Below are 26603 nucleotides of genomic sequence, written 5' to 3'. Positions count from 1 at the left end.
TACTCACTTGATATAAGGATTTTCTGAACAGGCTGACAACCTTGTTCATGCTCCTCCTCCCATTTTGCTGGATTAATTGTGACTGACCTGGACTGGTTTGAATACCTTACAGCTCTTTGCCTAACTTGTGGGTCACTTGGTGACTGTTGCATAGAACACTTTCAAGAACTTCAAAGAGTAGCATATAGACCTGATTCCACCCAGTCACTGGGTCTACCATACCTTCCTTGCAAAGAATGAGTACCCTATTTGCATTGGTTAACTATCTGCTAATAAAAGAATGCTCTCCACCACTGTGGGTTATTTCCTTGCAATCTGTTACCCCTGAATGTTTCTCTATGGCAAAGCTGAGCTGGTGATGGTTAGAGAGCTGTAGGAAGAGGCCAGAGGAACCTTAACAGTGGGCAGAGGGGGAACATAGCTTCCCTTGTGGAGAACACTGTTGGCTCTAAAAAGCACTCAACAAAACCCACCCATCAGGGCCCAAGCTCGACTCAGGCTTGCATCCTTCCGAGGTCGCTAAAATGAGTACCCAGACTGTTGGGGGCAAATTAGCTTACTTGCTGATTAGCTTACTTGCTGTTCACCGCTATGATCTTTGGAATAGCGGTATATAAATAAAACAAATTATTATTATTATATCAGTCAGTAAACTACCATGGGCCCCAGATATCTGCTGGGGTCTGATTTCAGGACCTCCTGTGAATACCAAAATCCATGGATGCTTCAGTCCTATTAAATACAATAGCATAGTGAAATGGTGTCCCTTATATAGAATGGCAAAATCATTGTTTGTTTTTGGAATTTACATTTAAAATATTTTCAACTCGTGGATGGTTGAATCTATAGATAAAGTAACCATGGATATGGAGGTCCAACTGTAATTCCTTTCTCGTTGTTATTCTTAGCTTTTCAAGCAAAGAGTGACTATTGAGTGTACCTGCACTAAAGAGTAATAGCAGTGTGATGCCACTTTAATTTTCATGGCTTCATTCTATGGAATCCTGGGATTTGTACTTTGGGGTGATTCTCAGATTTGTCCACTAAAGACCTCTGTAGGAGACTAAAGTTTTGTAACCAGAAATTCTAAGTACCTCATCAAACTACAGGTGGTAGTTTGACAACTGAAATGGTATCATAGTACTATACCTCTATCATGATGCACTCCCTCTCATTGGACTCATGGTGGCTCCCATGTAGAAATGATACTGCTATGGTAATTGCAATCATTAATGAGGAAAGGAGTGTGCTTGTGTGCATATGACAATAAACATATGATAATTAACACAATTCTAACATCATCATGTGCATGTAATTCTTTATTTGAAGTGGAGTTTTTAATAATCTCTTGGCTCAGGAGAACAAAAGCTCTTAGAGTGACTTAGGTACAATCACTTTTCAAAAAAGAAAGTCCCTGCTCACAGGCTTAAGGGATGGTGAGGATAGGCACTTAATGATTAGTATGTTAATATTTTAATTAATTCCATGTGACCAACACTAATCCAGGGATTTTTAATGCAATGCTTAGGCTTTTTAGTAAACTAAATGAATGAGAAGCAGTGGCACATATGCCTTTTGTCCCTTCACCTCTATTTCAGTTACTTTCTGCTCACAGAGGGTTACTCTCTGAACCCAACAGCTTCCTCTAGGGATAGTGGGGTCCTCTGCATGCATGAAGCAGTTAATTAATTAATTGGAATTTATAATGAATTAATAATTACTCAATGTTCACAAATAATCAATGGATTATTAATTGAATAATGCTTCATAACAAATTAATAATTAGTTTTTTTGTTTTTTTTGGATAGAGTTACAAACTTTGTAGATTAGGATGCTTTGGATGTCGAATATCTTGATTTCAAAAAGGCTTTCGACATGATATGCTTGCATGCAAGCTGATGAATTGTCTGCTAGACAGTAGTAGTAGTAGTAATAATAATAATAATAATAATAATAATAAATCTTTATTTCTATACCGCTTTTCCTGGGATCAAAGCGGTTTACAAATTCAAAGCAACTATACAGCACAGGATTTACAATATAAAATACAATCAGAAGTACATTAGGTTAAAACATCATATAAAAGCAGTTAAAATCTCGTAATCACACTTAAACATCCTAATACATTTCACATTACAGGATAGGGGATAGGAGGATACATTCTCTATGATGGATCAGGAGGGTATGCTAAACGTAGTATAGTCAGGTGAATTTGTATTTGGCTGACATACCAAACACAGAAAGTCCTCACCAATGGTTACACTTCATCATGGAATGAAATGACTAGTGAAGACTTAGGGAGCTGGGTATGTTTAGCCTGCAGAAGAGGAAACTAAGAGGAGACATGATAGCTGTCTTTTTAAATATCTGAAGGAACGTCCTCCAGCTGTAGTTGGAGGGCTCAATGCTATAAAATTCTGGGAACTGTTATTTGTATGAATAACACTGTATTTACCCCTGATCACAGGAGGCAAGCAGGGAACAAAAAAGGGTCAAATTCTTCTCTTGCTCACAGCCTCTTCCTTGTAACTTTTCTTCTCTTCTCCTCTTTAGCCACTGACAAGAAGTTACTGGAATTCCTAGACCAGAATGTGAGACTGAAAACACTTGCCTCGATTCATCTGTGAGCTCCACCTAGAGCAGATCCATTGAATCAATAAGAATCCATATCATGTAGTGGTTTTAGAGTTAGGTTCAAGTCCCCACTCAGCCATGGAAACCCACTGGGTGACTCTTGGCAAGTCACGCTTTTGTTGCTTCAGAGGAAAGCAAAGGCCAAGCCTCCTCTGAACAAATCCTGCCAAGAAAACCTTGTGAAAGGCTCACCTTAGGGTCACCACAAGTCGGAAATGACTTGAAGGTACACGTCAGCAAGTCACCACTACATCAAATCTATTGAATTGTGTGGATCTGCTCTAGTTGGGACAAACTATTTGATTTGGGTCACAGATTGTCTTTGAACAGGATGCCCAAGAGGTGATCTGGGAAGAGAATAGACTACAGGAAATTGTATCTTCAGAGAAAAATGTCTGTACAATGTACACAGGCATTTGTTGTGTACAGACCATCTTGAATTACATACTGCATGGCCAAGTGACTCAAACAGACTAGTAACCCTAGCAGTGGGATTAGCACACCAGCAACAGCAAATACCATAATAAATAGCATGGGCTTGTTTGCTTTTGAAAACAATGTAGCCAGATAAATTTCTTCTTGGCGTCAGAGACATAGCCTGGACAGAGCAGATGTATTCATTTATTTATTTAGAAATTTGCTCTTTCAATGACTCTTACTTTCAGGAAGATGCAGGTTTGAGACATGCAACAACAGAAGATAGTTCAAAATACAGAAATAGAGACAGCTGGATGATGAATCTAAAGAGAAATTGAGTGAAGTGCTGTTAGGCAGCAAAGTATATTTTCCAACAACTTATACACTGTATACAGGGTAGCTGGATAAAGGAATAAGAATCTTTGGTTTGAATCCAATGGCTAGCCCAAGACCCACTGAATCAATGAGAACTGAGTCAACACTTTTGTAACTGATTCAGTGGCTCTAGCTCTTGTTGGGATTTAGACACCCAAGTGACCCTCTGGCCCTCCAGATGTTTTTGGCCTATATCCCTCACAATACCTTACACATTCTATCAGAGACATCTGGGAAATGGCATCTTTTCCCTAACTGAAATTCCTCTTGCATATATGGAAATCCTCCTTGCATATATGGACAGGGGGACAGTAATGTCTGGGCACATTTGGTGGGACAGTAAATCCATTTTGTTTTTCAATCCAAACTCTTAGTGCAAAACCTAGCTTGGGTTTCTGAATCTTGGACAGCTTCTTTACTGTTGAGACAAAACCAGGCAGCAGTTTAACTGACCCACTGACCCAGAAGTGACCAGCCACTGTTCTTTAGGACAGATAAGGTTATGAATCTTGTTTTGCACCTCATAAGCTAACCAGCTGCCCTCTCATGTGGTGGAAGATGCCATCCCAATGGCAGGTTCAACTGACACTCCAGAAGTCAAATTATGTACATGGAGGGGAGTCACTTTAGTACCTCAGACAGCATAATACCTTGGGGCAGCCTTGTAGGAAAATGCAGAGTTAGGGTCATGTTGGGTGACAGCAGGCAAAGCTCATGAAGAGTACAGAAGGTGAGGCTGAACCTGAAATGTTTATGCCATTTTCAAAGACCCTGCTCTCATCTCGGACTGGAAGCCAACCTTATTGGAAGATCAAACCTTCAGTCTCACAGGCTTCAAGAACAAGGAGACATTGTTATCTTCGAATGCATTGCCAGCCAGCCTTAGGCCTATGGCAGAATCAGAGCCTCATTATCTCCCAGCCATCGATTCTGATGCTACTCATTCCCGGAATGTTCTTTCTCTTTTGCTCCTAGAGATTTAGGGAGGGACGGAATCTTGCAAAAGCACTGGAGCTTTGATATAGTACAAATTACCAGCTCTTTATCTGCCATTGTACAACCCTAGGCAGAAATACAATGCAGAAAGTTTCTTGAAAGGGACTCATTATATTGGCACACAATATAATCATGTCGAGATGGGTTACAGGGCTTTGCTCTAAATAGTCTGTGGTGTTCCTGCTGAAGTTCTTTCATCACTTTGCCTGTCCTAAATGGCATTTGTGCTCCCCTCTGTTTAATACTCATTGTGGAATGAAGCTTAAGTATATAAGATTGGTTGCAAAATCCTTAGCCTACCATCAAGATTGGTTTGATTGTTGGGTACTATAAGAAGCTGGTCATCTTTAGTCATGGCTCCATAGCTGCAAAATGTCCACTGAATGAATGTATGTTCTCCACACAGATAGAGAGGGTTCCCTTTTTTGGTGGGGAGTTCTCAGTACCCTCAGCCAGCATGGATAGCAGGGAATTCTAGGCACTGTAATTCAAAAATGAACTTTTCTAAAACAATGTGTCTCCTTTTGAAAAATTAGCATTTAAAAAAATCTGTGTTTGGTTGGTGTGGATTTTAGAATTATTTTGGTCATGGTACAAGAACCGAGTGATAAATGACTGTCCTTTATACCTCACTGGGAGCTAGGCTGAGAGGCAGGTTTCCCTGGTGTCCCTTATTATAAAGAGTGTTCTTTATTTGAGGCCCATAAAGCTTGGCCAGAATCCTGTTCAGGACTTACGTCTTTGCAAGTGGACTTACTGTATATATTCATGGATAAGTATAAAAATTTTACTAAAAAAATTGACCCCAAAATACTGAGTCAGCTTTAACTCTTATTTTAAAAAGGAATCATACCCTGGTGAAAAGCAACAGTATACAGTGGGCCCTTGTAATCTGCTGGGGTTGGTTCCAGGACCCCTTGTGAATAACAAAATCCATGGATGCTCAAGTCCCAATAAATGCAATGGCATAGCAAAATTGTGGTCCTTATATACCGTGACAAAATCAAGGTTTGCTATTTGGAATATATATATATATAGATATATTATATTTATATATATATAGTATTTTCAAGCCATGGACGCTTGAATCTGTGGATAAAAAATCCATGGATAAGGAGGGCTGATAGTAATCTCTTCTGGAAGCAGTGACCCTGCTCTATTATCTCATCCATCCATACTATGAGCACAAACATGTCTGCTGGAATTTTGTAAGTTTTTGGGCACTGTTTTCCTTTGCTTCATCCTTTACATCCTTTGTTACATGCCCCTAAGTTTTACCCTTGACTTTTCCATAAGTCATGTCAAAATCCATAATTTTGGTCCGGTTTGGGGGCCAAAAGTATGGAATTTGACATGACCCACATATAAGTTGAGTGTAAAACTTCATGTATGAATATATGTATATATGCAGGAATTAGAATTGTGCGGGTAGAATCATAGAATAATAGAGTTAGAAGAGACCACAAGGGCCATGCAGTCCAACCCCCTGCCATGCAGGAACTCTCAATCAAAGCATCCCTGACAGATGGCCATCCAGCCTCTGTTTAAAGACCTCAAGGGAAGGAGAGTCCACAACACTCTGAGGAAGAGTGTTTCACTGTTGAACAGCCCTTACTGTCAGGAAGTTCTTCCTAATGTTGAGGTGGAATCTCTTTTTCTGTAGCTTGCCTCCATTGCTCCGGGTCCTGTTCTCTGGAGCAGCAGAAAACAAGCTTGCTCCCTCCTGAATATGACATCCCTTCAAATCAGGGGTAGGCAATCTTTTTGAGCCGGGGGCCGAGTTGCTGTCCCTCAGACAACTGGAGGGCCAAAGCCAAAAAATAAATAATTAAATATTTTTCTTAATATATATATAGACCTCTACTACATATATATAAACCAGGACAAATGTAGGACAAAATTTTCAAATGGAAGACACTTTTTTAAAAAAAATGGAGGACACGCGAAAAAATTTGCTAATTTTTAAAAACATGTTAATATAAATGCATGTTTCTGAGGCTTCTATAAACAATTGCCCCCCAAAGGCCCCGGCAGCAATCGGCGGCAGGACCGGGCTGGGGCCGGTCCCAAGGCCTCGCCAGGCCGCATCCGGCCCACGGGCCGCAGGTTGCCTACCCCTGCTTCAAATATTTAAACAGGGCTATCATATCACCTCTTAACCTTCTTTTCTCCAGGCTAAATATCCCCAGCTCCCTAAGTCATTCCTCATCGGGCATGGTTTCCAGACCCTTCACCATTTTAGTCGCCCTCCTTTGGACACGCTCCAGTTTCTCAACATCGTTTCTGAATTGTGGTGCCCAGAACTAGACACAGTATTCCAAGTGGGGCCTGACCAAAGCAGAATACAGTGGAACTATTTCTTCCCTTGATCTAGACACTATACTTTTATTGATGCAGCCTAAAATTGCATTGCCCTTGTTAGCTGCCGCATCACACTGTTGACTCATGTTCAACTTATGGTCTACTTGGACTCCTAGATCCCTTTCACATGTAGTAGAGGTCTACTTGGACTCCTAGATCCCTTTCACATGTAGTAGAGTTTTACTTGGACTCCTAGATCCCTTTCACATATAGTAGAGGTTTGCTGTCACATTACTACGTAGCAGAACCATTACTTAAAGTAACAAGGCATGTAGGATGCCAGTGCTTGTCCATTATTGGACTTGCAAGTGTCCATTATTATAAGTGATGGCCCATACTGGAGAATCGGAAAGCTTTTCCTTTTATATAGACTGAACCAGTAACATGGCATAGTGGTTTTTAACATTGGACTATGACTGGAGAACAGGGTTTGATTTCCCGCTTGGCTGCGTGGGCAAGTCTTACTCTCTCAGCCTCAAAGGAAGGCAATAGAAAACCCCTTCTGAAGAAATGTACCAAGGAAACCTCATGATAGATTTGACTCAAGGTCACTATAAATTGAAAACGACTTGAAGGTGCACACAATACAAAAACATTTGATGGGATGGTCTTGTTGTTAACTGTAGTCAAGTTGACTTCGAGTTATGGTGACCCTATGATTTTATTATTATTTTTAACAGAGAAATAGCTAATTTAAAAGAAACCAATACTGTCATATGGTAGAACATATTCTTCTAGATAATTGCTTCCTGACTGCAAACCCCAGGTTCCACAAATTTTGACTGTTCTTTATTACTATTTTGAAAAGCTTACAACACTGCTGACAATGAAACTGCCTTCTCTTATGTTTTCAAGGCTAGATGGGGAATTAAATCCAGGCTTCCTGAGGCCTACTTTGACATGTTAAGTACTGGATCCCAAACTTATGGAGAAGGGAGGATATAAATATGGATGGTTATAATAGTGAGGAGAAGGAAGGGGGGATTCCACTGGCTGTCAGCACAACACAAATAAAAGGACTCAGTGAAAAAATAAAGGAGTCAGAATCAGTCCTTTAAATCTTCCTTTCGCGAACTCTTCACCAACCTTCTAAATATCATAGGAGAGCTAGTCTTCTGAATGCTCTAGAGAAAGAATCTCAAAACACAGGTACCACCCCTGACAAGTCCCTGTTTTTCGTCACCATCTCCTCCATGCCATTCCATGATTCTGAGTCAGAGACCCATTTTTTTATACTGGTAAGTGAAAGCGATTTTATACAAGAGATCAGGAACCTTTGAAATGATACTTTTACAAGGAGTAAAGAACAAATTTGTTGATGGCATTTTCACATTTTACTCACTCGATGGCTCTCATCAACTTAATCCCTCCCCTCTCCTTGAGCCCCAGGTAAATTCTTTTAACACACCCTAGAAGTACAGCAAAAAGACAAGCTCCTTGAAGCAGGCAACTAATTCATAACGTAACAAGCCTTGTTTTTTTTTTTGGGGGGGGGGGATGATTGTAAAAATGTTTGATACCTTCCTTTTCTTTTCTTTTTTTTTAAAAGAAGTTTTCCCTATATGGTACATTTTAATGAAATAATACAAATGACACCCCATATATATCAGATTTATGCCTTCCAAATAATTCAAACTGACATCTCCAGAAGTAGCAATGATGTACTCCCACAAATTGATCATTATATGGAATGACATAAATATGCTGTTTGACAGGCAGTAAATACATTCCCCAAATTCTATTTCACAAAGCGCAGTATTGGTAATTAGGACGAATGAAGGGAAATATGTCATCTGACACAAATCAAAAATGGCACCTCATGAATAATGCAGCATTTCTTCTGTTAAACTCAATATATTTTTTTCTGGGCTTTGTTATTTCTTCCATTTTCAGGTCCTGTTCACATGCTACTATCCAGCTGCATAGCTGCCCTCCCAAAGGTGGCTGGAAAAGTGGGTGGAAGATTCATAAATTCAGTGTACAGTTGGAATGATGCATAGAATTCCAGCAGCAGGAATTAACCAATCAATAAACCATGAGATAGAGTCCTCAAACCATCATCACCCATAGTACCCATTAGAAGTATCATCCCAAGCTCCCTAAATAGGGATGTAGTTGTGAGGGTGGAAGATGAAAGCATTGCCCCCGGCAATTCAGAATTCCCGAAATCAATAGGAAAAGAGAAACAATATAATTTAATGCATTGCAGGTGAATTGACTCAATGAAGGAAGCCTTAGCCTGGCATTTGAAAGACCTCAGCAGGACAGGAGAAGACCAGGGATCTTGGAGGTCTCTCATTCACAGGGTTGCCATACGTCAAAGTGAATTTGGTGGCAAAAACAATAGGAAGTTTTCCCACAGTACTCATATTTCTAGCATTGCAGCTAATAAACCTGCCACTTGAGTGGCTTTCCAGAGCCTGAAGAAGAAGGTCCTCCCATCCATTTTCACTTCAGAGGAAAGGAATTGCCAGACCTTGGGCACTGTCTGGCTCAGGCTCTCTCCAAAGCAGATCTCCTAGGAAGAGAGCCAGAACTCCAAATGACATCTGCTTAACAGAGTCCCAAACTGTTTTCTTTGCATTTTTACAGTGAACCAAATCCAGTTTACCAAGATTCCATGTCTGGCCTGCAGAAAACTGCAGACAAGCCTTTCTCTAAGCCTGACCCTTGGAGGACATCCTGAAAGGAATATCCAGAATCACCAATCAGTGATCAGAAATAATATATGCTCTTGCCTTGGGTGGCTATTCTTCATGTAGAGAAGGGAAGAGGAGAAGCAAAAGCTACTACTTTCTCATACCCTTCCACTCTCCTGATCTGGCAGGGACAGTCCAAATTAATCCTCAGTCATCTCACTTTTTCACATACTTTTAAAATGTCCCCATCTCTCTCCCTTGCTCCTGCCTTTATCCTTTGTCCTCAGCTTACTCAAATTGCTGCAAACAGAATTTAACGTACAAAAGAAATCTACAATCAGCTGAAGCAGGAAGAATCTTGCTCTTTTCTATAGATCCAAGCAGAAGCTAACTGATGCAGCCTCTCCTTGGGCCCGTTCCCACTATGGTTTGAAGTGATTTGCTGATTGCTTTATATGTGCCTTGTCCCCATTGGAAATGGTTTCAGATGCAAGTGCAATTGTTCGGACTCGCTTTGAAGTGAGACAAATAATTTAAAAAATTCTTTTCAGACCCTAGTTTTTTGGTGGTTCTTTTGAAAAAAATTGATTCAGAGGAGTGTTCAACCAGTGGGGATGTCGGTTCTGATTTACATCTTTCCAAAGTTTAGCTTACTGAAGTTTAGGGTGGTGAACTGAACTCCTTGGCCTCGCAAGCCCTCACCTGGCAGAGCAGGACCCCACTTTCGGGGACCCGGTTTTGGGGCCACTGTGGTCATGGATGATATAGGTAACCTGAAGGGAGTGAGCCGGACACGGGACCTCTCTAGCTCGGCAGCCACCTCGGAGGAGTCCGGGCCACTCAGCTGGCTCAGCCTCACCCACTCCACCAGGAGTCTTTCCAGGTGGGTGTTCTCTTCCTGACCCCTCTCTCCCTTCATCCATGGTGGCAGCGATGCCTCTTCTCCTTCTCCTTTCTTGCCTCCTCCTCCTCCTCTTCCCTCACTTTCTCCTCTGCTGTTGAGGGGTCAGGCAATGGGTTGCCCCTCTGGGTCATGCTGGTGTGGCTGCTGGGAACCCCACAGGCGGGGGATGGTGGGTGGGAACCCCCTGGTCTGCTCCCCCAAGGGCTTGCCCCAACACCATCCCTCCGAAGCCCCCTCTGCCACCACCAGTGATCTGAGCCCTCCATGCTCCTGCTCCGTGACCTTTCAGTAAAGAAGGACCCCCACAGGGCAGCCTGGGGGCCAGGACCAGGCCCTCCTTCTTGCAGCCAATCCTCCATGCCCTTGGAGCCCGGCAAAACTGGTCCTCTCCAAGCTGCGGTGCAAAGGCACTCATTCCCACTAGTGAGAACTACATGGATTAAGGACATAACTCGCTTCCATACTGGAAACTATGCATGAGCCTCGATCGATTCCGCAACCCAGTGACAATATGATTTGCAAGCCAATGTAAATGTAAGTGGGACTGGGCCCCTCGTGTTTCCCCCTCATTAATCATTTTTGCCATCTTGACCACACTCTGATTTTGCTTGGCCACATGGTTCCTGGTTTTAATCTGTAAAATACTGGAGGGTAATTGTTACATCCATATAATTTTAGAAGCCCCCTCCCTGCCCTGCCTCAACCTGGGATATAAATCTTTACTTAGTTCATTATTACTTGGATAATTTCAAACATTTTCTCTCTGATGGACAAGACTGTGAAATTTTCATTTATTTTGCACCATTTTTTCATTCTTTAGATTTTTTGTGAAACATTGTTTCTGCAAAAAATCCCATTTTTTTTCCTGTCAAAAGATGTGTTCAAGGGTGTCTGCTCTAGTCAAGAATGAGGGTAAATAAGAACAACTGTTGTCCAATGTGGAACGGTCAAATCAAATTCCATTCAGGACAGAGTGTGTGATGCCATTGCATTTGGATGCACAGTGATGCATATTATGCACAGGTGTACACTGATGTCCAGCACACTGCTCAGTGTTCATTCACATTTGGGGTAAACTTACACATGGCTATAAAGTTACACTCCATCTCCCTGATGCAGACACTCAGACCTAATATTCTTTTTCAAAGACATCTGAATACCCCCCTCTCTAGCAGAACTGAAAGCTAGGAACGAAGAAATAAAGACATTTCAGCTTTCTAAATTAGCTTCCTCTTTCACTCACAGTCACCAGTTATTTCTCAGTTATTGTGGACCTCTGAATTTCAGTAATCCTAACAAGGCAACTCCATGCCATGATCATTAAGGTAATCTCCAGGTTTTACTTATTCCATCCATCTTCTCCTCAACAAGCTCCAATCTTACATCATCATCATCATCATCATCATCATCATCATCATCATCATCATCATCTCTTCTGTCTATCCTACTTATAGTGTGTATGTTTCTACTTATTCACTCCCATTAGTTTGACTGTAAAATTGTACCGTTATTAATTGAAAAAAGGAAAGAAATGACATATTGGAAAGAAACTGTGGACACAAAAAGGAAGAGATATGAGTCCATGGTGCCCACATGTCAAGAGATCAAGAAGCCTGTAACTTTCTTCTCTGTACAATATTATTCCCTGATCACTCATACTGTGGTGGAAAAGGAGGAGGAAATATTGAAATGTTGAAGGTGAAGAGGGAAACAGTTGTTAAAATGTTGTCATTTAATAGCTGTTGTTAAATGATCCATAGGGGTCAAGTCTTTCAAAGAAAGCTAACTAGCTGTTATTAGAAGAAGAAACACCCAAGCATCACTATAGCACCATAGTATGCAAAGGGATCTTGTATCACTAAACATGTGAAAAAAGTTGTAGCATAAGCTTTCATAGACTTGGTAGATAGTGATATTATTCCACTTTAACTGCCATGGTTCCATCCTGTGGAATCCTGGGATTTGGAGTTTGGTGAAGCACTAGAGCTCTCTGTCTGAGAATTCTCAACATTTCTTCCTAATAATAATAATAATAATTAAAAATAATGAATTTATTTATAGCCCATCTCTTCCAGAGGATCGAGGCAGGTTACAATCACAAAATACATTAAAAACAATAGCAATATAAAATGTTCCTAAACTACATATACCAAGATTTCATAGGATGTAACCATGGCAGTTAAAGAGGAATCATAGTGCTGTAATTCAGCAGTATGTACAAGCCCCAGGTAATTCTACAGGGACATATACAGATTGAAACCTTCATGCATTCCTCTCTCTAATCCTGAGATATGTCCTGAACTTGGTGTTAACTGTTTGCTTGCATTTTATCCACCACGAATCACAACATGCTAAACACATCATTCTTTAGGGAACTCCCTGTCTAGTTTGACAATAAACTCAGCATGCTTTGTAGTTTAAGTAAGCTGTTTGCTTTCAAAGGCAGGTTCATTTGATCTGCCGCTCTGTGCCATGTTCCCATTAAAAGGCAATAAGACACGCTTTGTTGAAGATTGAGTGCAAAATGAGATAGACTCAAGCCTCTACATTTCACTCGATGACGTGTTAATTTTGGATGATGGCCAAGCACGAAAGTACTGGTTTGGGACACAGACATCTCAGAGACGGGATTAACTGAAAATATCCATTACCTAATATATTTGAAAAGCAGTTGTCATCAGAGCCTGGAAGTTACTAGTTGTAAATAAATAATTATTTTGAATCTATTCCTTTCCCCAGCAACTAAGGCATAACTAAGTTACACTGTGATCTCATTTAATTAAAGAGTAATGTCTTCCTTTTGCAAAGTAATGGTAAAACATTTGTCATTTTTATGGTTATGAAGGTGTATTTTCAGTAATTGTGGAGGAGGAATATAACTAACCTAATGATACCAAATCCTGTATGATTCTAGAAGCTAAGGAGGGTCAGCCTTTGTGAATACTTGGATGGGAGACCACCAATGAATACCAGGTGCTATAGGCTATATTTCAGAGAAAGGAACTGGCAATAACACCTTTGAGTATTTCCTAGCTAAGAAAACCTAATGAAATTCATGTGGATACCATAAGTCAATAGAAGACTTGAAGACATATAAATATACATGCATCCAGGTTGTGATATCAAAATTGCTGAGCAGAATGCTAGACTGTATATCTAAATGCTTATTTATTTCTAAATTTCTAAATGCTTACGTATTTCCCATCACTATGTATAGGTGTGAGAGCTGGATGGTGAAAAAAGCTGATAGAAAGAACATTGACTCCTTTGAGATGTAGCATTGGAGAAGGATGCTGTGGATACCATGAGTGGATAAAAAGAAAAATGGGTCCTAAAAAAAAAAATCAAACCTGAACTCTCCCTGGAAGCTAAGATGACTAACTTGAAGCTGTCATACCTTGGCCACACCATGAGAAGGCAAGACTCACTAGAAAAGATGATAATGCTTGTAAAGGTAGAAGGCAGTAGGAAGAAAAGAAGACTACATACCAGATGGATAGACTCTATCAGAGAGGCCATAGCCCTAGGTCTGCAGGACATGAGCAGAGCAGCTGAGGACCTGAGGCTTGAAGATCCTTCATTCACAGAGTTGCTATGAGTCAAGGTCAACGTGAGGGCAGTTAAGAACAAACAACAACTGAAATTTTCGGTTACTGCAATGCTAGAAATCTGGAAGGTCACGGAGGAGCAGAATTCCTATTTGGCAATGCCAAGGCCTTCCATTCGATTCCCCCCTCATCCTGTAACTACACCTCAGTAATAGCCTTTTATAGATCATGACCAGCACCTTGAGTTGCACCCAGAAATGGTCTGATAACCAACGACAGCACCCGGTTTTTGTTGGCAGTCTATCATCGGCCTGACCCTGTTTAGCTTCTGAGATCAGAAATGATTTGATTCCTTTAAGGTATTTAGATAAACCTGGAAATATGACATTGTAACTACTGGGGATTCATGTTTATGGTCACAAATGACTGAATATGTGCCCAAAAAGCTGCATTTGCAGACTGATAGCTCCCTGACTAAAGCATTTCTGTGGTGCTGGAGATCAGGACACTGGGGAATGACATCTGTAGTGTGCTCTTGGCTGTGGGGTGCTTTGGACAAGCAGTTGTGGCAGGATCATGAGAGGTCTCTTCTGATGCCAGTTTGCAAGGCAACCCACGGTCAGAAGTACATTTCATCATTTCCCAACACCCCAATTTCCAGCACGTTGGAAACACTTTGGTAAGGACACTGCCAGGCTGTGAAGGTAGGTTTGGAAAGTGGGCATCACCAGTAGTAACTATGATGACAGACCTCCATCCATTCAGTTACATCTATTCCAATAGAATAGAACAGAATAGAATACCTTCTTAGGGTTCATCTCTATACTGTATAAATAATGCAGCACTTTCATTGGCACGGCTCTATTCTACAGAATTGTAGGGTTTATAGTTTGTGAAGCACAGAATTCTTTGGCAGAGAAGGCTACAGACCTTGTAAAACTACAAATTCCAATCTTCTATAGGATGGAGCTGTAGAACTTAAAGTGGTATTAAACTGCATTCTGTTTAAAGTGTAGATATACCTGCAGTGGCTGTTCCCAGGCTATTGAAGTCCCTCCCCATTCAGAGCTAGGTTGATTCCCTCTCTGTTCTCCTTCCACTGACTGTTTTTTATTTAGACTCATTTTTAAAAAAATCTGATTGTCCTGGAAAGGTCTTGCAGTAGATGCTGTAGTTTTTCCCCTGATGCATTATATGTTTCAAAAGCTTTTAAAATGTCATGCTGTTTTAATATGAGAGATATTTAACTCTGTTTTAATTTTTCACTAATGTTATGATGGGTTTTTAATTTAATTCATTTTAATCTAAGTGGGAGCTGCCTTGGGTCCCAAAGAGGGGAAAGGTGATTAGATAGATAGATAGATAGATAGATAGATAGATAGATAGATAGATAGATAGATAGGTTATTTCACTTACTTTTAACTAACTTTGTTAGTCAAGTTGGACTTACTTCAACGAACAATTGCATAACCCCATGGGATGTGGTGCCATATTGCAATTGAGGGATACCCTGTATACCAGGGTTGGACAAATAACGGTATGGCTCTCATACAACCCTCACTAAATTTGGGAATTTGGTTTATAAATCTACATCTCTGATTTAAAACAATGATCATAGGGAACACGTGGTCTGTTTTAAAGAGAATCACATTTCCAGATGCTTCCTGGAATTGTGATTCTCCAATAAAACAATACAAGTTCTTCCAGTATACTTTGTGTAAACCATAAAAATGCTTTTAGTCTTCTCTTTACCTCCAATGCCACACCTCTGAATGTTGGCAGTGAACAGTTTTGGCAGAGGGTATCACCCCTAGTCGGTTAAGTGGAAAGAGTGTGTCCCATCCCACCCACCCACCCACCCCCTGTGCCCAGGCCTGCCAAGGTGGCTTTAGAATGGCTATCTTGTTGGAACATTGTGGAGCAAAACTTGATAACTGCTTTTGGGATAACAGCCAGAGGTAGAAATGTAACAAGGGGCAAAAAGTCATAGATCCTTTTACCTCTCCTACAGATACAATCACATTGTGACTTTCTCTTCCATGCAGTTTCCCAAGCCTTTTAAAATTATAATTGTCACCAAACACACCCTGCTTTGACAATAAAGTGAAACATTCTCCTGCTCCCAAAGTAAATGTTTCACTCCCATTAGGGAAGTCCCATTCAGACTTACCCATACTTCTCACTGAAGAAACAATAAAACTACCACATGCAGTAGTCTTTCACACTGATAAAATTAAGCTCCTTGAAGTATAGTTGCTAGGTTAAATTCAGGACAGAGCTCTTGTACCATTAATGACAAGCAAGAGTCACTGAAATTTCCCCCTCTACACAACTATTAAAGGTACATTAACCTTGTGCTATGTTTCAGATAGCAACACCACTCTCATATTCTACCTGGAGGAGGCTTCTTCAAATGAGGAAGGGGGAAAGGTGAGCCCAGATAATAGACTCCAGACAGAATATGATCTGCATAGCAGCCATAACGTGGAGCTGGAGGAGTCCAGACCTTCACTTGTTCACCTTGAAGAGAGAAGTTGAAGGCTGTGCAACTTGATCCTTCAGAGCATCCGACTACAACACTAGCAAAAGTCCAGGCAAGGGTATGGCCTGCCTTAAAAAGGTAATGCTGGGATAATGTGGGAAACTTAACTTTGTCCAAAGAGCTGCAGCCAGGCTGTTATCTGGGGCAGGTTACAGAGGCCACACAATGCTCCTGTTGAAACAGCTCCGCTGGCTGCCAGTTTGTTTCTGGGAACAATTCAAAGTGCTGATTATAACCTATAAAGCCCTATATGGCTCAGATACAGGCTCTTTGGCAGACCATATCTCTTTGGAAGATCATATCAAGGAGCCCTGGCGGCGCAATAGTTAAATGCTTGTACTGCAGCCACGCACTCATAAACTGCAAGATTGCGAGTTCAGTACGAGCCAAGAGCTCAACAACTCAGGCTTGCATCCTTCTGAGGTCACTAAAATGAGTACCCAGCTTATTGGGGGCAAGTAGCTTACACTTTGTAAACCACTGGGAGTGCTTAAATGCACTGATAAGTGGTATTGAAATGTACTTGCTTGCTTGCTATCTCCCTGTATAAACCAGCCCAGGCCCTGAGACCATCAGGAGAGGATCTTCTCTCAGTCCCACCAACATCACAAGCATGGCTGATGGGGAAACAGGAGAGGGCCTTCTCAGTGGCTGCCCTTAGACTCTGGAACTCCCATCCCAGGGAGGCCAGAATGTGAAGTTGAAGGCTTTCATGGTAGTATCTATAGTTTTTTGTGGGTTTTTCAGACTATGTGGCCTTGTTCTGGAAGAGTTTATTCCTGTTGTTTCACCAGCATCCGTGGCTGGCATTTTCAGAGACCAGAATGTCTCCCTCCTTGTTGTCCTTCCTTCGGCAGGCTAAACACTTTTTATTCAGACAAGCTTTTAAAACAGAAAGGTTTTTTAAAAAAATGGGCTGGGGTATTGTATTGTTTTAAAGCTTATTATTTTGAACACTTTTAGCTTTTTTAATTGTATTTTATTCTTTTAACAAGTATTTTTTTAATACTGTAATAATTTAATTAAATTTTAAAGCATCACTTTTTTAGGTTTTTAATTGTACTGTTATTCTAAATTGAAAGCCGCTCAGAATCACAATTTTGAGGGGGAAATGGGATACAAATAAAGAGGAGGAGGAGGAGGAGGCAGTGGTGGCGGCTAGAAATTGACAGAGCCAAGCCTCTTTCTGTGCTGCAGAACATCTCCACTATCTTTGGTAGCCTCTCTAGTTTCCTGAACGTCAGGCTTCTTTTTTGGATTCATATGTTCAGTTACTTCCTGATTGGCATTTGACTTTGTCTGGGCTGCTTTTCATGTTTAGACCCTATACTGTTTTGACCGTTGGTCCTAGCATCCTGGATATGTTTGGTTTCTTCATTGTTTATTTCTTGCACTAGCAGTGTAATTCCCTGGCCACTTGCCACATTTAAGCAGGACATCCATTTTGAAGCCAGAGTCTACACCGAGGCTGATAGCAGCCACTCAGATAGGAGGATACCAAAATATACTTAAGGGATGAAATAATAGCTTGCGGCAAAGCACTACACTATTGTCTACATAAATAAAGCAACACTTTTTCCTTTAGCTAATGCATCAGCTGTAAGACTGCAAAGTCAATGCAAAGTAAGGTTGGGCTGAGCATTCATTTTTTAACAGAAATAATCTATCTGGGGGGAGAAGGAGACATTCTTTGTTTTCTGAATATGTGTTATCTGTGCAAATATGTACATTTTTTAAAAGTACACAAATGGTGAAATAAATGAGTTCAGTTTAAAATGTGGTCCTATCTTCCTTCTCTCACTTACCTGCCATTCCTTTTTATGCTGTAACAGACTGACATGGCTATCTCATTTAGAACTGGGTTGTTGTTGTTGTTGTTTATTTGTTTCATTTGTTTTCCTAAACTGCTAGTTCTTCAGCTGCCTTAGCTCACGGGAATGATACCAGTCAATTAGACAATTAGACATAAACTACAGTGCGACTGCGTCATATGCGGGCACGCTATAAGCGGGTTCGAGCATATGCTCAAACCTGCATAGAACCATGCGGGAGTGCACGGGGCACAAGGGGCAGTGCATCCCATTTGAATGAATGGGGCACATGCCTGTGGCGCTTGCATGCTGCCACGCCACCCTATGCACGAGCCCCATTCAAGTGAAGCATACTTGGTATTTGGCTTACACGGGGGGTCCAGAATGGATCCCCGCTTAAGCCAAGGGCGCATTGTAGTAGCATTGCTGTTACAAGATAATCAGCCAGAGTTTGCTATATTGTAGCAGAACCAACTGCAAACAAAATTTCAATTAGATGCTGGGCAATGCTTCCCAAAGAGGCAAGCTACTTTCAAAGGAATCTCTCATAGAAGGTTAAAAAAAAGAGAGAGCTTGAGATTTTCCTTTAAATGTTCCTGAAAAAAAGCAATTTCTTTTATCTCAGGCCTAATTAAAAGGTTTTGATTTGCCCCCATTGGAAAAACCATTTTCAGATGAAGACCCCAAATTCCTAGCTAGCAGTTGCCCACAGGAACTAGAAGATCCTGAGGTCCAGAAGGAACCATTGGATGGTATGGATAACGGTTCATCCCTCAAGGTAAGGAAAGATGAATAGGAGTGGTAGAGTTATCTCCATGCAACAACAACAAAAACAACAGCAATAAGAATCTGAGGCATTTCTACACACCATAGAGCAGATTTAACCTATAGAAAGCTGCGAGGGGGAACTAGCTCCTCCATTGTTGCCTGCTGCTATTCTACATTGTTAATAAAAGTTGTGAACTGGATTGTACAACTGGGGCCCCCTGTGGATACCAAAATCTGTGGATACCAAAGTCCCATAGTAAAATGGCACCCATTATATAAAATTGCAAAATTAAATTTTGCTTTTTGGAATTTATACACATGATCACGTCTTGGATGGTTGAACCCCTGGATAAAGAATCTGTGGATGCGGGGATCTGGCTGTGCAATGTTGGCTAGTCTTCTGTATGACTGGGAAATCCATGTGATCAGATTCCCCGATCATAAACTTGCTTGAAAGGTACAATGCTAAATTTGCAATGCTAAGTATGGGCGAATAAACCGAAGAGTCCTGTGACACCTTAAAGCCTAAAGCTGAACATAATGGGGAGAGTTTTTGTTCTCTCCATAGAATCAAGACTATGGGGGAATTTTTTTGTCCCGTTGTTCTCCTCTGCCCTCTTGCTTTGTCTGCATTGTTCTAAACATCTAATCTGTTCATTCTTTTCAGCATAATAATAATTACACTAATCTTTAGCTTCTCTTTGCCTTTTCTTCTAGCAGAAGAACTGTTCTGGGGCATGGGAGCTGAGTACTGTGTGTGTGTACATACCCGCTTTGAATTTCAGTCTAATCAGGAATAATTAGAGTGCCCCATTTTTCTCTTCCTTTGCCAACCATAATCCAGTTTGCTTACTGGAGGTATAATCCTTTTTGCCGGGTACATTATCCACTCAGAAACTAGATTATCTCTTCTCTGAATGACGTTGTTCACACAGACTGTCTCTGCAGTTAAGTCATTGTTGATGTTGGTATTAGGCTCCGAAGAGGAAAGGAAATTATTTGGTAATGTTGCTGTGTTTGCAACATGAGGTGCTATTTAGTTTAGGAAGAAAACCCAGCAAGGCATAGAATGGGAGAGAAATGTGGAAATTAAATATGTGTGGATAGGAAGAGGTTTTCTCCTTCTCATATAATAGTAAAAGTGGAGCTCATCAACAGTGAAGCTAATGATAGGAGAATCAGGGCAGGCAGAATTATGCTTTGTTTGTTTGTTTGTTTGTTCATTTCTATCCCACCTTCCTCCTAGTACAGAGCTTGCCAAAGTGAAGTCTGGAGAGGGCTCCTGCATCTTTAATGATTGTGTAGATGAGAGCCAGCATGGTATAATGGTTTGGGCATTGGACTAGGACACTGGGAGACCAAGATTCAAATCCTGACTCAGCCATGTAAATCCACTGGCTGACCTTTCTTGTCAAGAAAAAACCATGAAAGGTTTGCCTCAGGGTCACCATAAGTCTTTATTCAACCTGTATTTAGCCTATAAAAAGGGGAAAGAAAAGAACTGTCTCTGTCTTCCAGCTGAGAAAAAAAACTTTTCTGCTTGTTCTTCTGGAGGAGATTCTCATCACAGCTAAACATCTTTTCCCCTCAGGGACGGGAATCGATATTGCAGTGTAACACCTATCAGAATAAGCCAACATAGACAAAGGGATGGTGGGAACTGAAGTCCACCAATGATCAGGGGGGTCTCATGATCCCTATCCCAACTTTTATATGTTGACTCCTTGCATCATGGAATCATTATGAGTTACTTTAAGTTATCTAAGGGACTTGTGCCCAGTTAGGAATTTTGCAGTGCAAGAAAATCTGCAACGTGATCTATGAGAGCTGATCCAAGCAAATCAGAGCTGCCAGCTTTACTTGGTTTTGCTGATTAATCGCGGTGGACCAATTTTAATCAGTAAGTGAAAACTTTAATTTGTGTGGCTACTCATGAAAAGTTCACTTAATCATTTTAAAGGGATATTTTGCTTCCAGGGCCTTGTGGTAATAGGGACCAAAAAGGGAAATGTCTCAGAAGATGCTTTCCAACAATAAGTGGATTATTGTTGTTGTTATTCTTTCTCACTACAGCTCCCTATGGATTAAAGTGGGAAACAACAACAGGTCAAACACAGTTAAAAGAGCATATAAAACCAATGCATATTTTTAAAAAATCAACCAATAAATATTTGAACATTCATAATTTAGAAATAATCTGGAAACGACTGCTGAAAGGCACTTCTCTTTACTGCTGTTTTCAATGCAGACAGCATATCTAGCTGGTGAATCTCCCCTGGCAGGACATTCCACAGTTTGGGGGCAGGCCAAAGAAAATGCCCTCTGGGTAAGTGGTAGGCTGAATGAGAGACTCACAAGAGACAGCAGACATTGGGAGGCAATGGCAGTTTTTGGAGGAGAGACCTATATGTCATGTGATTTGCTCTGTGTCCACTCAGACAAACTGCTGCCTTTAGGAGGAGGATTCCTTTGTCACCAGTATTGGGGGAAAATCAGCGTTAGCACCTAGGGTTAACTCATGCAGTGGGGTTTTCTAGATGGTGACCCCCTGTTTCCGGAATTCCCTTCTGTCAAATATTCACTTGTTTCCCACAAACGTCCAAGGAATAATCAAGTGCTTGAAATGACCGTTAATTGCTTGTTTGTACTCCTTTTATTATATTTTTGCAGACTTTTTTTATTTTATTTTAGATGTTTGTAATCTGCATTACTAATTCAGTTTTACAGTAGGCAGTGAGCTGCCCTGACTTCTTATGAGAAAGGATGGGATAGAAATTGAATCAATAACTGCTGTTACTTTAGGGTTGCCAGGTGAAATAAGGGGGAAAGTTCCTGTCCCTTTAATGGCTGTGTCAAAGAGGGAATTTTTGCTGGTGATGTTAGCATAGTCCACCCCAAATCCCTGTGCTGTATATGGGTTTTCATATTTTCATAACTAGAGCCAGGCATGTACTTAAGAAGTCATAATGGCAGCATCTGGTATCGGCCATCTTTGGAACACTAAAAAAATTTCCATGGGAAAAGCACATTGACCCAAAGACATGTGAAGGATCTAGATAACACCAAAATAAAGGTTAAATGTGTTTGCTGGTTGGTCTATTTCCCCCCATACTTTCTGTCTATCTTCTGGCACTGGAGACAAAGGCATCCCATTGTACTAAGGTGAATAAAACCTGCCCTCTGCTGTGGTCCCAGCCAACTTTCCTATCTGTCTATCCATCTATTCTACATCCAGACAGTGTTTTAGTTACTCCAAAGTTAAAGCCATCAGCCATTCTGGCATCAGCAATTTCCCATTGTCGATTCCCTGGGAAAACAATCAGATCTGCAGGACAACACCAAGTACCACTCAAAGCTAGAAAATCAGATATAAATATCAGCCCCAGCTCTAGCCTTTTGTGTGCACACAAGGTCATCTTCCCTCACTGTGGCGGTTTACAGACCACCCCTTTGGGGCGGCCTGTTCCCGCCCCTTTCCCTGCCGGATCGGGGCCTCAGCTGCCACAGAGGCAGCCTCTGAGGCCCTGATCCGCCGCTTTCCAGGCCGCAGGGAAAGCCCTTTCCTAACCGTAGTATGTGCCGAGCACGTACTTTTGGCGTGTGTGGAATACTCTCGTGTTACTTCAGATGCTGTCTGAGCCACAGACTTTCTGTGGGTTCCTCTTCATGATTGGTAAATATCACCCCCTCTACAAACCTAAGCCTCTGCTTTCCAATTTCCATACCTTTATTTCAGTTAAACTTGTATGGTGTCTTAGGCTGAATTGTTACTGTGTGTGATTTCTTGTATATTTCTAAATAAAACTCTCTTTACTCATTATACTTTAAGTCCTCCTGCAGCTAGTACTGGTACACAGGTGAAAATGATCCTCAAGATTACCCAACCTCTCGCAGGCCCCAAACTGAGCTAATAAATTCCCCAAATATGTTATCATTCTTGGTGGGGACCCCGGGTCCCCCATTTTTTGGATAATGTGTTACCTGTATGGCAAGCTCAAATTGCCTTTTCTCCATAACCATTAAAGGGGCAGGAGTCCTGTCCCTTATTTCATCTGGCAATCTTACTGCCAGTCCAATTCCCTTTTGTGGAATAGATTGGATTTTATTTACATGCACAATGCAAGGTGGTGTGCTTTCCACATATATATCCTCCAGTGGACATATTAAAGGACTTCTTCTGACTATGCCAAAACATCCCAATTTCAATCCTGTGAGCCCCAGCTCCACTACGCTGTGTATAACATTTTAAAGAGATTTTTCCATTCTTTTGCTTACTACACAACTCCTTCAAATCTAGTGTTGGTTTCTTAAATTTCAAGCATTCAAATATCATCAGTCCCTCTGGCAAGTGGAAACAGAGTTATTTCGTTCTCATATTTGTATATTCAAATGCTTATCTAGTTTCTTCAAGTCTGGGAATACTTTGCATAAACAACTTTGATTTCAGTCTTGCTCGTTTCCTGCCTGAATGAGGATGATTTCCTCTTCTTTGGCTTTGCTAGACTTTCTAGCCTTGCAGGTACAACCGGGCCCTGATAAAAATAAATGAACAATTTTCACTCCATCCATTAGGTTGGCTAAAATGTGCTCAACAAGGACAAGAAAAGCAAAAGGAGACCTCAGGCAGAAAGATAAGGCTTTTTCACATCTCTGAGTCTTATTACTGTAGTGTGGTAGAGAGGAAAGAACTCTTTACCTAGCGCACTCAGACAGAGCACATCTTGGCTTAAACAATTAATTTCAAATTGGGCTTCTGATTAAGTAATATGCTTGTTACTCTGATGAATCTGAAGGGGGCAGAGGACTTATTCTCTGCTATAACTCTGGAACACTCTTTTAAAAAAAAAAGCAATCACCCTTGCAAATATCAGGTTGGATGTAATGTAGGGATGGGAACTTTCTGGCCCTCCAGATGTCATAGATTACATCTTCCATCATCTCACCCCATTGGCTGTGCTGATCAGAGGCGCAGGACAACAACATCTGGACCACAACAAGCCTGCTATAATTCTCAAGGCTTAGCCCTTCATGGGTGCCAGGCATGGCTAGTGGATCTGTTAGCAAGTACATTGCTGCCATAGGAGTGATAAATCACTTCTAATTTTATGGACATCAGCTATTTAAAGTTCTATAGGAGGTCTTCTGGTTTTGGACTTATCCTTCCTAAGATTCAGTATTGGGAAAACGCCCATACAACTAAGAATAGTTGTGAGAGGAGAAGCTGTAAAATCAAGAGTAGACACTGCTTTTCCCCAGAAAAGGCATAAGAAAGAGGGAGTCAGGAATACTTGGGATGGAAATGGACCATAATTTTCCAGTCAGTAACTGAAGTTGGCATTATGAAGAGAACCTGGGAAAGACAAAATTTAGCAGAATCAATAGATCACTATAAAGTTTACAGTACTTGTCACTTGGAAAAATATGCTTTTACAGATCAGAGTTTCAGAAACTGTCAACTGGAACCAATATCCCGTAGCATTTCGTAGATTTTTCCCATGTGTGGTGATTCCCCAGGAATAAAAGCTGGAAATGTCTCTCCTGGAAGCAACGTTTGGGCTGACTCTGCCCATCAAGGATTGACTGTCAACTATCCTCAGCAATAAATGTGATAAATATTTTTCTATTTAGACTGAGTTTAGCTGACAACAATATCTCCTGGTTTTGGACTGTAACAAAATAGCTAGAGACTCCCTATTTCCCCATCATGAAATGTCTGGGGAAGGCACCAAGAGACAGATGGTCAGGGGAGTCACTGTGTCAAGAAGGTGGTGGATTCCTTCTTCTGCAATGACCCTTAAAGGAGATGTGCAGGTCTAATTTGAGATTATGCCTGTCTACCTCACCAACAGGATTCCAGCCAAAAACTTTTCCTCCAGCTTGAGACATAACATAGTCCTCCTCCCATGTTTTCGGATTCATCAGTACAAAACAAATAAAGAGAAGTGTTCACTCACGGCCAAAGGAGGCAGCTTCTTCACCTCTGTTTACACTGCTGTTTAATAAGCAAGAAGGAACATTGATCCGATGCCTGCCAAAGCACACACATATTACTTACCTCAGTGATTCAGCATCTACAGCAGCCTCTCCTTCCAGACAACTACTATGGTGGGCCTGTGAAGAGATGCTTTTTTTTTTTTTTAAATCACATTTTATTTATTTTCAGTTTTTATTCCCTGGGAGAAAATAGAAGCGGGGATATTAATAGGTGAATTTATTTACTTTCTCCTTCTAACCACAGCTTGCTTAATGTTTGGCCAGCAAGAACCAGCTGTATTCATTACTACAGACACCGGAGGTTTGCAAACATACAAGAAACTGGAGTGCTGTGGAAATGGTTATTTGCAGGACAGCTGGAGAGCATATGGGAGGAAGAAACGTTGAATCGCAGAACTGGTAGGAAGCCACTGCATCATCCTAGCTAGCTAGCACTACTCAAGCATGGAGGTAGGAAAATGGAGCCAGCATGACACCAAATTTATTTCCTAGTAACCTATTTGCTATCTCACATGTCTAAAGAATCATAGAATCATAGAATCATAGAGTTGGAAGAGACTGCATTCTGCCATGCAGGAAATCTCAATCAAAGCATCCCCGACAAATGGCCATCCAGCCTCTGTTTAAAAACCTCTAAGGAAGGAGATTTCACTACACTCCGAGGGAGCTTGTTCTACTGTCGAATAGCCCTTACTGTCAGGAAGTTCCTCCTAATATTGAGCTGGAATCTCTTTTCCTGTAGCTTGCCTCCATTGCTCCAGGTCCTAGTCTCTGGAGCAGCAGAAAATAAGCTAGCTCCCTCCTCAATATGACATCCCTTCAAGAATTTAAACAGAGAAAAGTAGCATGGTTCATTTTTCATAACAAATTGTTCATAACAATGAGCAGAATCTGTGAAAGTTACTGTTTGGACTATAGCTCTCAAGACTCCATGGTACCTGGGGATCCTAGGAGTCAGAGTCCAAAACAAGTAACTCCAATAGTAAATAATACTCCCCCAAACAGCTTCCTACATGACATTTTGGACTACAAGTCCCATCACATCTGGGTATGTTTAGACTAGAGAGGAGAAGGTTGTCATGGTAGCCATATTTAAATATTCAAGGGATGTCATATTGAGGATGGAGCAAGTTTGTTTTCTGCTCCTCCAGAGACTAAGAAATAGAGCACTGGATTAAAATGATAAGAAATGAGATTCCACCTAAACATCAGGAAGAACATCCTGCTCATAAGAGCTATTTGACAGTGGAATAGCTGCCTTGGAGTGCAGTGTTGTTAGCTGCCTTGATCTTAATGGAGAGGCGGGGTATAAATAAATTATTATTATTATTATTATTATTATTACTACTACTACTACTATTGAGTCTTTTTCTTAGGAGCTTTAAACAGAGTCTGGATACCCATCTGTTGGAATGTTCTGATTGTGTATTCCTGCATGGCAGGGGATTGGACTGGATGCTCCTTCTGGTCTCTTGCAACTCTATGATTCTACTACCATTTGCCACACAAATCAGTTATTACACTCATAACTTGGGTAAGCTTTCCCCATCTCTGCTCATCTGAAACATGGAAGCTCTGGGAATAACATTATTATTACTATTATTAACCTTTTTT

This window comes from Sceloporus undulatus, chromosome 4 (assembly GCF_019175285.1).
Source record: "Sceloporus undulatus isolate JIND9_A2432 ecotype Alabama chromosome 4, SceUnd_v1.1, whole genome shotgun sequence".
NCBI classification, from domain to species: domain Eukaryota; kingdom Metazoa; phylum Chordata; class Lepidosauria; order Squamata; family Phrynosomatidae; genus Sceloporus; species Sceloporus undulatus.
This window is presented reverse-complemented; position numbering follows the sequence as displayed.